We start from the raw sequence: 13,574 nt of genomic DNA on the forward strand, positions 1-13,574 counted from the left end.
CTGCATCCAATAAAGAGATATGCTTACAGAGACATTCTGGTTGAGTCAGATAGAATGCTGCTGGGGATCTCTCTGCTCATGTACAATCCCTCCTCACCCACCCAAGGCAGGCTGTGGCTTAATACCTATGAGATAGCCTTGTACATACTAACTCTGTCCTAATTACTTAATAATACCATCTTTCAAATCACATTCTCTAACTTTTTAAGTAATATCTTGCAAACGATAATGTTTGAATCTTCAACAAGCTGTACAGAATCCAGTGTGGATTGGTTCAGAATGATTTGGGGGTCAACCCCATGTTATTTATGATCTCATAAATTTAGTCTTCTCTTTTTATCTGTTGGAAAATGTCAAGATAGACTTGGCAGGAGGATATGGGAAGACAATTTTTACTGTAACCATAATATCCAGGCTTCCACTTCAACCTATTTCAGTTATAGAAGCTGGTGGAAATTAAAGGCAGTGCAGGACACATGCAAGTTGGAGAGGTTCAATTACCCCTCTACACTGAAAAGGCTTAATGTTTATTACAGTCAAGTAGAAACATAGTGAGGGCATCATACTGAGCAAGAAATTGACTTTTGAGCTAGTGCTAATGGTTAATGTACTTTTCTCTCACAGTGCGAACTTATATATATATTTACACCTCCCCAGGCCTTCCCATCACACCGTTTGGAGGAGAAGAATGTTTTCAGAGACCATAAATTATGGTGATAAACATGAGCCAAATATCTCAGTACATCAGTGTGACCTGTTTCCAGGAATGATACAATGTTCATAGAGAATACTTAGTCTTAATACCACCATGATCTCTGATTTCTCCTAATTTATTGTAAAACCAAAAATGTGGTAGTGACAGTTGTAGGTTAGATAGGGCCAGAATCACACTGCTAACACAGAGTCACAGAGTGTTTAGTATATATTAGACTTTCATCCCTAGGACATTTGTATTATTGTATGTTGTCAGAGAGTGTTCAGTGGTTCCATAGCCAAAGAGTACAGGCAAGGAGCAGCTCTGATAGATGCTAGTTTCTGGCAGGAATGCTTCATAGGTATGATCTCAGATGTTACCCATTCATATCTGAGCATATCTAAAACTTTGTAAAGGGTAATGTTTAAGCTGAAATGTTCAACTGCACAAAAAATATACACCTGAGTTAAGACTATTTCCAATGTATAATTTTTACCAAAAAAAGAAAAAAGCTTAATTGCATTGGAAACTGAAGCCAAATTCAAGGAGATAGCTTCCTCTGTTATACTCTAGACTTAACATGCTCACTGGTCACTCTCAACCAGTCTCCATACAGCCTAAGGGAAGCGCAGATAGAGGTGTTTACAAAGAATTGAGAATATTCTACTGTAGGAACAGGATTTTATAATTGTACTATGAGAATTAATGTATGATTTGATTTCATCCTGCCTTTTTGAATAACAGAAAGGAATGATCCTCTGGGACTATGGGATTCTGTTTCCCATACACATTACAAATCAGGCCCCTTTTAATTCTTTGTTTTAAGGTGTAGTTAGTAAGAGACAGGATCCTGTATTGTGTCTATGTTAAGTAGATTAGAGAAACGTTGAAGGCCTGGTCCCCAATGTGAATTGTTTTCATTATAAGATTTAGGAAGGCTTAATTTACAATGTCTTTTGCTCAGTATAAAATGCTTCTGTTTGTATTCTCAAAGGTCTCTGTAAAATGCTGTTTGTGTGAATGAGGAATGCATGCATCAGGAAAAGATAAGGTGTGAAGGCCATAGTTAACCAGATGGTCACATCCCTCGGCCCGCGCCGCTTCCCGCAGCCCCCATTGGCCTGGAGAGGCGAACCGCGGCCAGTGGGAGCCACGATCGGCTGAACCTGCGGACGTGGCAGGTAAACAAACCGGCCCAGACCGCCAGGGACTTTCCCTGAACAAGCAGCGGACCGGCTTTGAGAAGCACTGCTATAAAAGATCTTGTGTGCTTCTTATAAGTATAACACTACTGTATTTAGCCTGACATTTTGACACCCAAAATCCCTGTAAAGCCCTGATTCTCATCTCAGTTATGCTAGTGTAAATCAGGAGTAACTGCACTGGCGTTAGTGGAATTACAGCAATATAAAATCAGATCAGAATCAGGTCTTAAAAAATCTGCAGATAACTTCTTTATTTTCTGCAGTCTCTGTGCTTACTTAAAGAAGATTTTTTTTTTTTAAGAAAACCAAAGAGAGAAAGTAGATGAAAATGATCAAAACAATCACCCTAGTCCATGTCTAGAATATAAGAACATGAATACCAGACATACATGCAAAATTAAATAATAGGTTTCACAGATGGTTCTAAAAAATGTATCTGTCAGCCAGTAGAAATATAAGAGGCTCACAACATAGAAATATTGTTAAAAACTTTAAGACAAACATAGCTAAATACAATCTTGATTGAACCCCCCACCCCAAATAGCTGTTTTGTTTTGTTTTTATTTAAAATTAACTACTTGTAGACAGAGGGAAACTACTCAGTATGTGGCTGAGAAAAATATTCTCCTGATAAAAAGCAACAAAGAGTCCTGTGGCACCTTATAGACTAACAGACGTATTGGAGCATAAGCTGTCATGGGTGAAAGCTTATGCTCCAATACATCTGTTAGTCTATAAGGTGCCACAGGACTCTTTGTTGCTTTTTATAGATCCAGACTAACACGGCTACACCTCTGCTACCATTCTCCTGATAGTAAATTCAATGGGATGCTGTGGATGAGTTTCTTTTGTCAAGGTTTAAACATTTCTTTTGGATTTGTAAGTTGAGGTTTCTTCTTCTTTTTATTTCCCTGTACTCTCTATGGGTGAGCAGCATGTGTGGGTGCAAGGATCTTTTCTTCCCTTTGTGTGACCCAAAGGGGAGGTAGAATTACAATCCTTGCATTCAAAGAAGCAAATGGACTCATCCCTACTCTTCCAGGGGAACTTGGTGCCCAAAAGGGGTGGGGAGGAGGCAAAGGCATAACTTCAGTGTGGTTAGACTAGTGAAAAAAACAGTGTGGGGTCAGTGGCTGGCCTTAGTCTATGTCGCTTCTGACTGTGTCTGAGTCTTGAACAAGAGACTCCTAACTTCTATGGGTTAACTTAACTTCTTGAAGAGCTGGAAACAAAATACTAGTTTAAGAACTGTGTTTCTCTCTTTGTACTTCTGGTTCATGCTTTGAGAATTTTGTTTAATTGATTGGGCTTTTGCTAACTGCTGCTTATTGCACCTTCCAGTGGTGAAAAAAGGCAAGTGTTCAAAGTAGAAATTCAATTTGTATTTGCTCCTAGAAGGACACAGACCACAAGATAAAGTGGATCTCTGCACATATTTCAAGAATAACAGAGAATTGATTACTTCCTCACACACCCCACCTCCAAAAATTTTGCCACTTTGGAAGTTGCATAATGCCATTTCCTGCTTACTTTGATTTTCCTATTGTTATTTCTATTCACTTATTTTAAATCTATTTGTACTAATGGCTGGATTTTTCTCATAATTGCTGTACAAGCCACTTACCATTTTCATTTATAATTGATCAATATGCTTACTATAAAAGTCTTTATAGCATGCTGCACTTAAATGTTAAGCTCTTTCAGGGCTTATTTCTCTGACGGCGAAATTAGCATTATTGTTAAGTTATGGTATTGGTATTAGTGGTTTGTGTCATACAGAGCAGTAGTAGAGGGGAATAGGTGTACTATAAATCAATGTAGAATTATATTTGCCGGTTGAAGCACGACTTCAAATTTGCATTAGTGTCAGTTCTCAACTAACCCACTGTGCAGCGATAGAAGACTCATCCCTTGTTATACATTGTCAGCCTGCTGTGTCTATTCTGGGCCCACACCTTCTTCCACTGAAATCACTGGAAAAAAAGCTCCCTTTGACTCAAGTGGAAGCAGCACCAGGCCTTCTGTGGCTAAAAGGAGAGTTTCAGTTCCTAGCAACAGATAAAGGACCAGATTGTGTCTGGCCTCGTGAAGGTGCATAAAGGGGACACAGGATATACTTGCAATATAGACTTGGTGGGCGAAATCTGGGCCCAACTGAAGTCAATGAAAGTTTTGCCATCGGCTTCAGTGGGTCAGGAGTTCAACTGGTGTGACGGCACTGCCAGAGGAGTGATGGCCGCTGGCACTGCCAGAGGTGCTAGATTTCCTGAAAAGGGTGGGAGGGCATGTCCTCTCGTAGAGCTGGCCAGCGGGTAGAGGGAAGAATACGTGATACTCTCTCCCAGGCTGGCAGACCTGTCACTGCAGAGCAGACCTTTCCACACACCTTCTAGCTGAGGCTGTAGATTGTTGTCACATACTGACAAACACAATATTTTTAAATGAAAAATATTTGTGTGCTGCATTTGTGTTTAGGCACATGGGAAAAGTTTCACTTCAGTAAATCTTCACTTTGGTTACCTTTAGATTCTGAAGTGATAAAAGACCAACTGGGGATTACTCTTTTCTTCAGTTAAATTTGTATAGTGGTTGCTTGAGGACAAAAGGTTTTTCTTACTAAGCTCATGTTCCAGTCAGGATTCCACTGAAGTAGCTGTTTCATGATTTTGTTGTTTGCTTTTTAAAGAATCCTGACTATTGCTTCAATAATCTTCAAAAGTAATTGAAATTGATTGTTACTATGTAAAACCTGTAAACAATAAACAGCAAACAAGAAAGGACAGGGCAGTATGTGAACATTCAAATACAGTTAAAAATAAGGAAAAGTACTTAAACTGGAAACTGCTGATGGCCTCTTGTTTGCATGTGACCAGTGCACATGTTGTATCCTTTTGTTTTCATGTAGCCTATTTTTAAGTAGGTGCTTCTGCTGCATAATGAAGACACATAATTCTAGTGCTTATTTTCAACATGATCAAGACCTGTAGAGCAAGTACTGACTGGTTGTGCAATTATATCAACACTGAGCATTGACCCTGATTTGTAACAGGGCCAGCTGCTAGAAAAGGTGATCTTTAATGTCATTGACTCATTACATTAAATTAATTTTAACTGAAATAATAATGGGTGAATCAGCATACGCTGCAAAATTTTAGGAGATCTAGGAGAATTGTAGATAATTACAGTTTGAAACTGTTTATTTGAATTAGATTTCAACCTTTCTCCATTGGTTTCAGTTACCAAAAAGTGAACTTTTCTCCAAACAATAGATCAAATTTACTGGTGAGGTAAAGGATGTAGATGTTGCATATTGGCTGTCCGTGATAAAGTAGTGAAAAATTCTTACACCATTTAAGCATTTAGGGGGCATACAATAGGAAATAGAAACAGTAGACAAGCAACTAAGAGGAATGTGTAAGATAAAGTAACTGGGATTCTTATTTTTTTTTTCAAACCTGTTACACTGTGTTATCACAGTTCATGGCAAGTATATCTGTATTCCCCCTGATGGACCACCAAGGGCACCCACTCTATACTCCCAGCTCCTCAACCATCAACTGCCTTGTGCAAAGATATCTCTCTCTCTCTCTCTCTCTCTCTCTGCTGACCATGGTTTTTCCAGAATGCATAATTCCCTGCCTATACTGTGATGTTTGCAGCAAGCCAGACTGCCTAAACAGACCAGCATCTGCACTTCACTTTCTCTTCAAAGGCTATGAACAACATAATTACCATAGACACAATAGGCCAAAGTATTTCCAACCCTTCCCAGGAATCACTGCCCACCGGCACCCCCACCCTTCGCCCCCAGACAGAAGGTTCTGAACATTTGTGGGATCAGAAAGAAGTCCCTGAGTCAATTTAAACTCTATTTATCCAAAACACCTTCTTTTGCCTGTTGGTCTCCAGATAATGCAGTTTGAATTAATATAGGTGAGCCTCTCAACGTGGTGGTCCCTCTCTGGAGGTGTTACAATCAGAGTGAATTTGACTTATCACCTCCACTGTTCCTAGCTCCTGAAGGAGACATGGTCATCCTCCCCCATGGAATTACATACAGTCCCTGGCTCACATTGATACATAAACTTAAAACAGGATGTTCTCCCAAAGATATTGCAGGAAATTGCCATAAGGGCTGCAGGACTAGGCCCAATATTTGTAAATTCACTCCCTCTTACTGCAGTGCTTTTCAAGCCTAATTTTTAAATAATAGAAACAGGTAAAGAACTGGAGTTTGTCTCCAGCAGGATTTCTGGTTGGGCGCCTTAACATAGGCTTGGTGTACACTTAAAACAGAGATTGCCATAGCTATGCAGGCCAGGGGTATGAAATACCTACACTCTTGACTAACATAGCTATGATGACAAAAGCCTCAGGGTGGATGCACCCATGGCACTGAAGAGTGCTTCTGATAACATAGTTAGCATCATCTGGGGAGGTGGTGTTCCTACACCATCAGAAAAACTCTGCTGGTGTAATCTGTGTCTACAATAAAGGCTATGGCAAAATATCTATGCTGGCATAAGACATTTGTCCAATATATTTAGGAGATGTTTATCTTCTACCATTTTGCAGATTAACTAGAATTAGAAGCTTTCTGGAGGGAATGGGAAAGAGAGGCTGGGGAAGGAAGATGAATAAGAAAGAAAATACAAGTAAATATAGTAGTTTTAATACTTAACATTTCATAAAAATAAAAATAAAAAAAGTTAAATCAATTCCAGTTGCAAAAATTCCCTGATTTCAGGTAGTGGATATTCAGCAGATACTATAAGGATGGTGGTTGCTGGCACAAGATACATTTGGCTTTCTATAAGAATGCTAGAATGTGCTACTGAGTTACACTTCCTTACCAGAAACCTTAATTTTCAACACCAATTTCACTCAGTGCATACATTTTGTTAGAGGCATAATAAATCCAATTCAGGGCCACTTATATATGTAGCCCACTTGGGATCATTTCTTGTCCTGTGAGAGACAGAGCCTTTTCAGTGCTGAACTAAGAAGCAAAGACCTGTGTACAAGTACAAAGTGTCTACGGAAAGTGGAAACATATGCTCTTTGCAGCCCGTTGTTCCTCCTCTGAAGGAAGTAGTGGAAGGGGTGAGTGAGAGAACCAAGGAAGCACACAACAAAACAGATTTGGATTTTGGAGGGAGCAAAGAGCTCTCTGAAGCTTCTTGCTTTCATTCTGCTTCTCCTCCAGCCAGCATGCTATCCCCAAGAAGGGGAGAACAAAGAAAGAAAAGATTATAAATGGTCCCACAGCACCAACCACCTTTGGAAATCGCTAGCTGATCTACTGTTCCATCCATGGAAATTTGGCCTGACCTGCTCTGAGGAAATGTCATTGCTTAGACACTCAGGGCTATTAAGTGTTCTGGGAAGAGATCAGCTCACAGCAGGGTTTGAGTTGCCACTCTTCCTGAAACACTTAAATGATCCCCACATGCACTGTAGCTGCTTTTGTCAGTATCTGAGGACATGACCCTGAAACCATGTGTCTACAGAGCCCTGAGCAGATGGAGAGCCTGGCCAATGGGACCTTGCTGTGTAGAGGACCCTGTCAAATAGCCTGAAACTCTACTTAGGAGTTCTGTGTTGGACTGCATTTATAAGGATCTGAGAGCTTGCTGTTTCCATTACATATGGAAATCTCATGTTGTTTAAAGCTGCTTCCCATGTCAACTGACTACATGTGTCTGCCAGTACTGAACACGGGGAAAAGCAGAGTTCTAAGAACCCTTAGCTGTACTTGCATTTTCTAGCATGGTTACGAGGGTCGCCTTCTTATGCTTCAGGGATCTGGATGAATGGACCTCCAAAAATGTACTCTCAGTTTCACTGTTTGCTGGGTAAGATTGATTCTCTGTTTGCTTTACCCAAGTATTCCTTTTCTCCTTTTGTTATAATCATCCCACACACACACTGCCTAGTGCTAGGAATTCTTACTGTGCAGTATGTATGCTGACTGATTCATTAAGCTCATAGAGCCGTTTGTTAATTATATTGTGTATTGGAAGTCATCCTGGAGGCAGAGTGACACCCATTGGTATGTGTCCTCATGAGAGCTAGAGACACTATCCAATAATATCAGGTACTGGTTATATTGAATCCCATTGACAGAGACAGACAGTGCCTGAAGTCACTACCATTCTAACTTAAGAATCCTGCCCCTCAAACACTTGCTCCTACTGCTTAGTGCAGCGGTTCTCAAACTGTGGGTCAGAACCCCAAAGCCAGAGCCCAACTGCCTGGGGTCAAAGCCTGAAGACTTCAGCCCTGGGTGGTGGGGCTCAGGTAACAGGCCCCCGCCTGGGGTTGAAGCGCTTGGGCTTTAGCCTCCTCCGCCCAGGGCAGTGGGGCTCAGGCAGGCTCAGGCTTCGGTCCTCCATCCTGGGGTCCTGTAGTAATTTTTGTTGTCAGAAGGGGGTCACGGTGCAATGCAGTTTGAGAACCCCTGGCTTAGGGGGAGAGGGGTTACATATAGCTTCAAGATTGTGGCACAGCAGAAGCAAGAATGCAGTAAATGCTCTAAGGAGTACCTTAAAATTTAATCTACATTAGATGCAGGGAACGCAGTTCATCATACATTATAGATGGAGATATGACAAAACCTTAGAGCTCATTTTTTAAACCTGTCATATAGCAAAATGCTTGATTTGCAGGCACTCATTACTTCAGTGTGACAAAATAGTTCAGATCAAACTCTTCAAATAATTGCAGAGATAACTTTAAAAAAAAGTTAATTATTTTTTTCTCTTTTACCATAACTTTTTATACTGCTAGGCATATCATGACTCATGGAACTGTATGATACAAAACACTAATGCTACTTCAGCTAGGAGGAGAAAAGAAAAGAAAACCTCTCTTGGTGGAGTCTAATGGAGCCTCTTGGTTGACACAGATCTGGCTGACCTGAAGAAAGGGCAAAACTCTATCTAGCTGATAGGAGCCCATTGGCTTGAGTCAAATTAGGAGAAGACATTGGGTTGCTGGGGTGAACCTGACCAATGGTAATGAAGCTATGGAGAACATTTGGTTGGAGGGAGATAGTGGCTAGATATCTGTCTGCCCTGGGAAATCTGGCTAATAGGCTGGAAGGACTATGACTTGGCCCATAGGGGACTAAGGTAAGAAAGAGTACAAAGAAGTAAAAGAGAGACAGGTAAAGAAGAAGACTGGAGTGTGGAGGAGAAGAAAGGCATGGGAGATGCAAGAGACAGGGTGAACAGAGGAGGTGAAATCCCTTCCTGGCAGAGGGCCAACACAAGCCCTGTACACCACTTAAGTGAGAGGTTAAGTGAAGTTTAACTGAAAAATATGCCTTATGTTGGCTCTCTGCACAGTGATGGATTTCAGCCAGCAACAGAGGAAAAAGTTCTAGACAATAAAGGATAAAACATATAAACAGGAAAAGAAATGACATTTAAAGTGCTAAAGTAAAATATTGAAAAGGGCATTGGTAGAAAAAGAAATGAGAAGATAAATAAGGAAATTAGAGGAACAGTTAGGAACCCCAAGAATATGAAAAAACCAACCAAACAAAAAACACCACAGCCCATAACAGAAGAGAGGAAGAGCAGCAATTTAGACAAAACAAACAAACAAACAAAACCCCCCACCACTTCAGAAACTGGGAAAAAATGAAGAAAGAAGAGACTAAAAGTCAGAGTCATATGGACAGTTTGTCTTTAAATTTACCTTATTAATTCACGTATCACAGAATATTACACAATTTTACTCACATTGAAAGAATGTTGTTACTTTTTTGAATGTTTCCCCACAGTCTCTTATCCATTGCCTGGTTTGAGGTAAATAAGTCTGAGTGGAGCACTCACTGACAGACTCAACAAAAAGCCCAATGTCTTCATGAGCTAAGAAAATGAATTACCTCTTCATCTGCATTCTGTAGACCCAATCCCACTACATCAGGGTTTGGGATAGGTTGGTGGGGCAATGTGAGGTAACTTGCATTGGGCCTGTCAATGCAGTTCTCTGGATAAACAGAACTTCAAGCTGATACCTTTTACAAACACAAAGGTCCTGTAACAGGAAAGAAGAGATGGTGAGAAGGTCTGATTGAAGGCAAATCATCCTTGTCATTTCCCCCTGCTAAGAATAAAGGACCACATTATGATATTCCCTCCATATGTTAAACAATACAGAAGACTAGAGTGACTGCTGGCTTTGTCTCCCTTCTGGGGTCATCTGTTAAATTCTGGACTGTGAAAGGAACGTTCTTTGATCTGCTATTGTGTGAAACAAACATCTTCATTTTTGCCAGATAAAAAAAAAAAAAAAAAGAGGGCTTAAATGGGATTTGAATGATACCTGGGCTTATCCTGGACCTCTGCACAGAGGTGTACTTCACTTCTATACTTGAATGCTATTTTCTCTAGGATTTGATAAAAATATATTTAAAAACCTATTTTTCTGCCCTGGAGTGGAACAGAGACTACACAAATAGCTGCAGTATATTGAAAACATAGGTAGGTAAAACGCTAACCTTGAAAATGTCTTTCTGAAACAATAATAAACTCTTTATACTTTAGAAATGTTGTTAATGTGAGACCTTTGAATCCAATAATGTATATACCCCCTAATATAAGCTACAGAGAGATACAGTTGTATTGTTTTGTGTAGATATACTAGAATGTGCTGATCCATTGTCATTCATTTTTACAATGCTACAGTTTAATATTTTTGAAATCTTTGTAATTGCATGGCAGTGAAGGACATAAGCTGATAGTACCCATTTCCATGAAGGTGTAACAAAAAAAAAAAAAAGTAAAATCCATGAAAATGACTATTTACAAGGAAAGGGTGAATCTCAAAATGTTCTCAGAACAGGTTCATTTGGGGAAAAGTTCAGAAATGATTAGATGCATCTGCAAACATCATCCTAATTATCAAAAATATTTTGGACCCCACCAGGCTAACTCTTTTTATATAACCACAATCCTTCCACTATGTCCAATTCTCTGTGTGGAGTTTTTGGATGCAGGGCTGGTGCGAGTGGCTTGCTCTGACTCCCTAGAGAATATTATTTCTTTCCATGGCTCTCTTCTCCAAACCAGGTTTTTGTTGTTCCTAGGTCAAGCTTTCTCTTCTACCACCACATGGCAGGTTGGCTCAGGATGGAGATCTCTTCCCTTCTCCATCTGGCTTCTGTAGAGGATGGGGGCATAGCCCCTTCCACCCCACCATTTTGGTTGCAGAGGAAGGAGAATTCATTCTGCACCATGCCACGTGATTGTTCCTTCCATGATCAAAACCACAACCCATTATTCAGCCATTAGAACTCTGTAACACAAATGTGGGGGCCCTTGAATAGTTTTGCGAATATTCACAGTGCATCAGCACTGCATACAAATAAATCGCACAGGTGTTTCTGAAACTGATACATTCAGAAAATTCCCTGTGCTTAATTGCCCTCAGACTTTCACTGTAGGTTTGTAGCAGTACACGGGGCTCCAACATAAAAAATTTACCCCCATTTTACCAACTGCTACTTTTTTTTCAGACAACTCTTCCTCAATTCATTCTTTCATAAATATATGCACTAATATTTAAGTGGTGGTACTTAAAGCTAAGTGCCATATAAGCATTATCAGTGTACAGTCATTTATTCTCATTGCTACAACGGAATGCAGAAGAGGTGAATTATATTTGCCTTTCCCAGAAAATTAGCATGCAGGCAGGATTAAAATTGAGGTGGGGAAGTCAAATATTATGGACATTAAGATGAGAGCACCAGAGAGATTTGCCATTTTAATCGAGAGTTTCTGTATTTGCAAAGTGGAAATTTCCATTAATATTTTTAAGCTATGAGTTTTCTATAACTGTACCCATTTCATAGTTATCAGTTTTAACTATTAACAAGTAATTCAAGTGATTTTAACTGTGAACAGAGATGAGAGGCCACATATTAACATTTTGCCAAAAGAGGCAGAGATAGTCTCTTCTGACTATAACAGTACTGGTTGTTTAGTGAATACCCCCTCCTGACTAGCAGTGTGTCTGCAGACCCTCCCCCCATCTGTCTTATTCTCTCTTCAGGACCCTTTAAGAACTTGCAGAGGCTTTCTCTGATTACCAGTGCCCCTGCCTGAACTCATTTAATGCCAGAACCAGTTTACAGCAACCCACAATCCCAAACTAAAGTCCATACTTTGGTCTGGAATTTTCTCTCACCCCCAAGGATCTTCTCTCCCACTCTGACCTGCCAGCCAATCCTCTCAGCTCTCCCTTCTTTATAGGGAATTGCCTAATTTCCCCTCAGCTGTGACTCATTCCATAATCAGGTTTGCCTTAGCCCAAGGCTCTCCAGCCCGTGGGGCAAGCCACTCTGTTACATGCACAAACTTCAGGCTTATTACCCTTCACAATACCAGGACACTGAAGTCAATACTAGTTCTACTTCAGTGGGAATTTCAAGGTCAGATTCAAACATATAAAAAAATTCACAAGCACTGTCCTTGAGGTGCTGTGAAATTCTTTCTTCACTCATCTTCATTCACTCATACAATCAAATTGGCTTTATAAAAAGCAAACTAGCATCTGATAATGTCCACAGGATTCTCTTACAGCACACTAAGCTCTTCACACATAATGTCTTTCTTCTATTGACTTTCAGTTTAGGAAGAGAGTCAAGAGAAGAATGCTCCTATCTCCTCTTTTATTTAGCTTTGGAATCTGGACTGTGGCAATAACTTTACATCCTGCACTTCCCCGATACAAAGTGGTTTCTTCTGAACATGTGTTTGACTCTGTGCCAACAACAACCTTGTTTCTCACCTTTCGAAGATCCAATTCCCAGGCTTCAGCAGACAATTAAATCTTTCAGGCAATGAGTTACATTATGAAAAATTCTGAATGACTAGCCCCAGTAGACCTACCTCAACAATCACCCAAGGTCTTTGCATTTGAAGTAACCAAGCAACTTACTTTCCAGGTCATAGTAATACTATGGAGTTTCAAGAAGAATGAACACCTTAACTTTGACACATTGTGCCTTTAAGAAACTAATTACAGATATGAAAATAGGAAGCGCTGGTGATGCTTTTTATGAGGTGAGTCATGATCCTGAATATAAATGTTGTTCCATGTATCCGTCCTGTTCTTAGAGTACTGCAGCACTGATTCTGTACAAGGATAAGCATTAATATAATTTTAAAGAGCCTGTGTTAAGAAAACCCAGGAACTTGTATAAATTAGAATAACAGAAGAGACAGTGTCAGAACAGGGTTCAGCCTCTTTCTAGTATAATTAGATGTTTGACTTCCTATAAAGTGCCAGCTTCATTCTGAAGAACAGGGGGTCTGTAGAATACAGACTCTGCAGGTACTAGTCTCTCTTTTGTTGCTGACTGGGGAGTGTTGAGAGAGATCCCATTTACAGTATTCTTAAATCAGAGTTTCAAGCAGTACAGATCTGAAGGAAAATTGTCAACTGTGAATGAAACTGACACTTGGCTAAAGAAAAAGAGAAAGTCTCTAAGAGGTGTTTGAGTAGCAGACATTTAAATAAAGCCAAAATGGTCAGAGGGGGAGAAGAGGTTCAATTCTGGAGAACAGGAAAGCCACTATTCTCCCTCTCATCTTGAAAATGTACCTTTGGTACTGTACCAATGTAAAAGGTAACCAGGTGGAAACCCTACTGGCCCCAGGGGT

The sequence above is a fragment of the Emys orbicularis genome, chromosome 9, assembly GCF_028017835.1.
Source record: "Emys orbicularis isolate rEmyOrb1 chromosome 9, rEmyOrb1.hap1, whole genome shotgun sequence".
Lineage (NCBI taxonomy): Eukaryota > Metazoa > Chordata > Testudines > Emydidae > Emys > Emys orbicularis.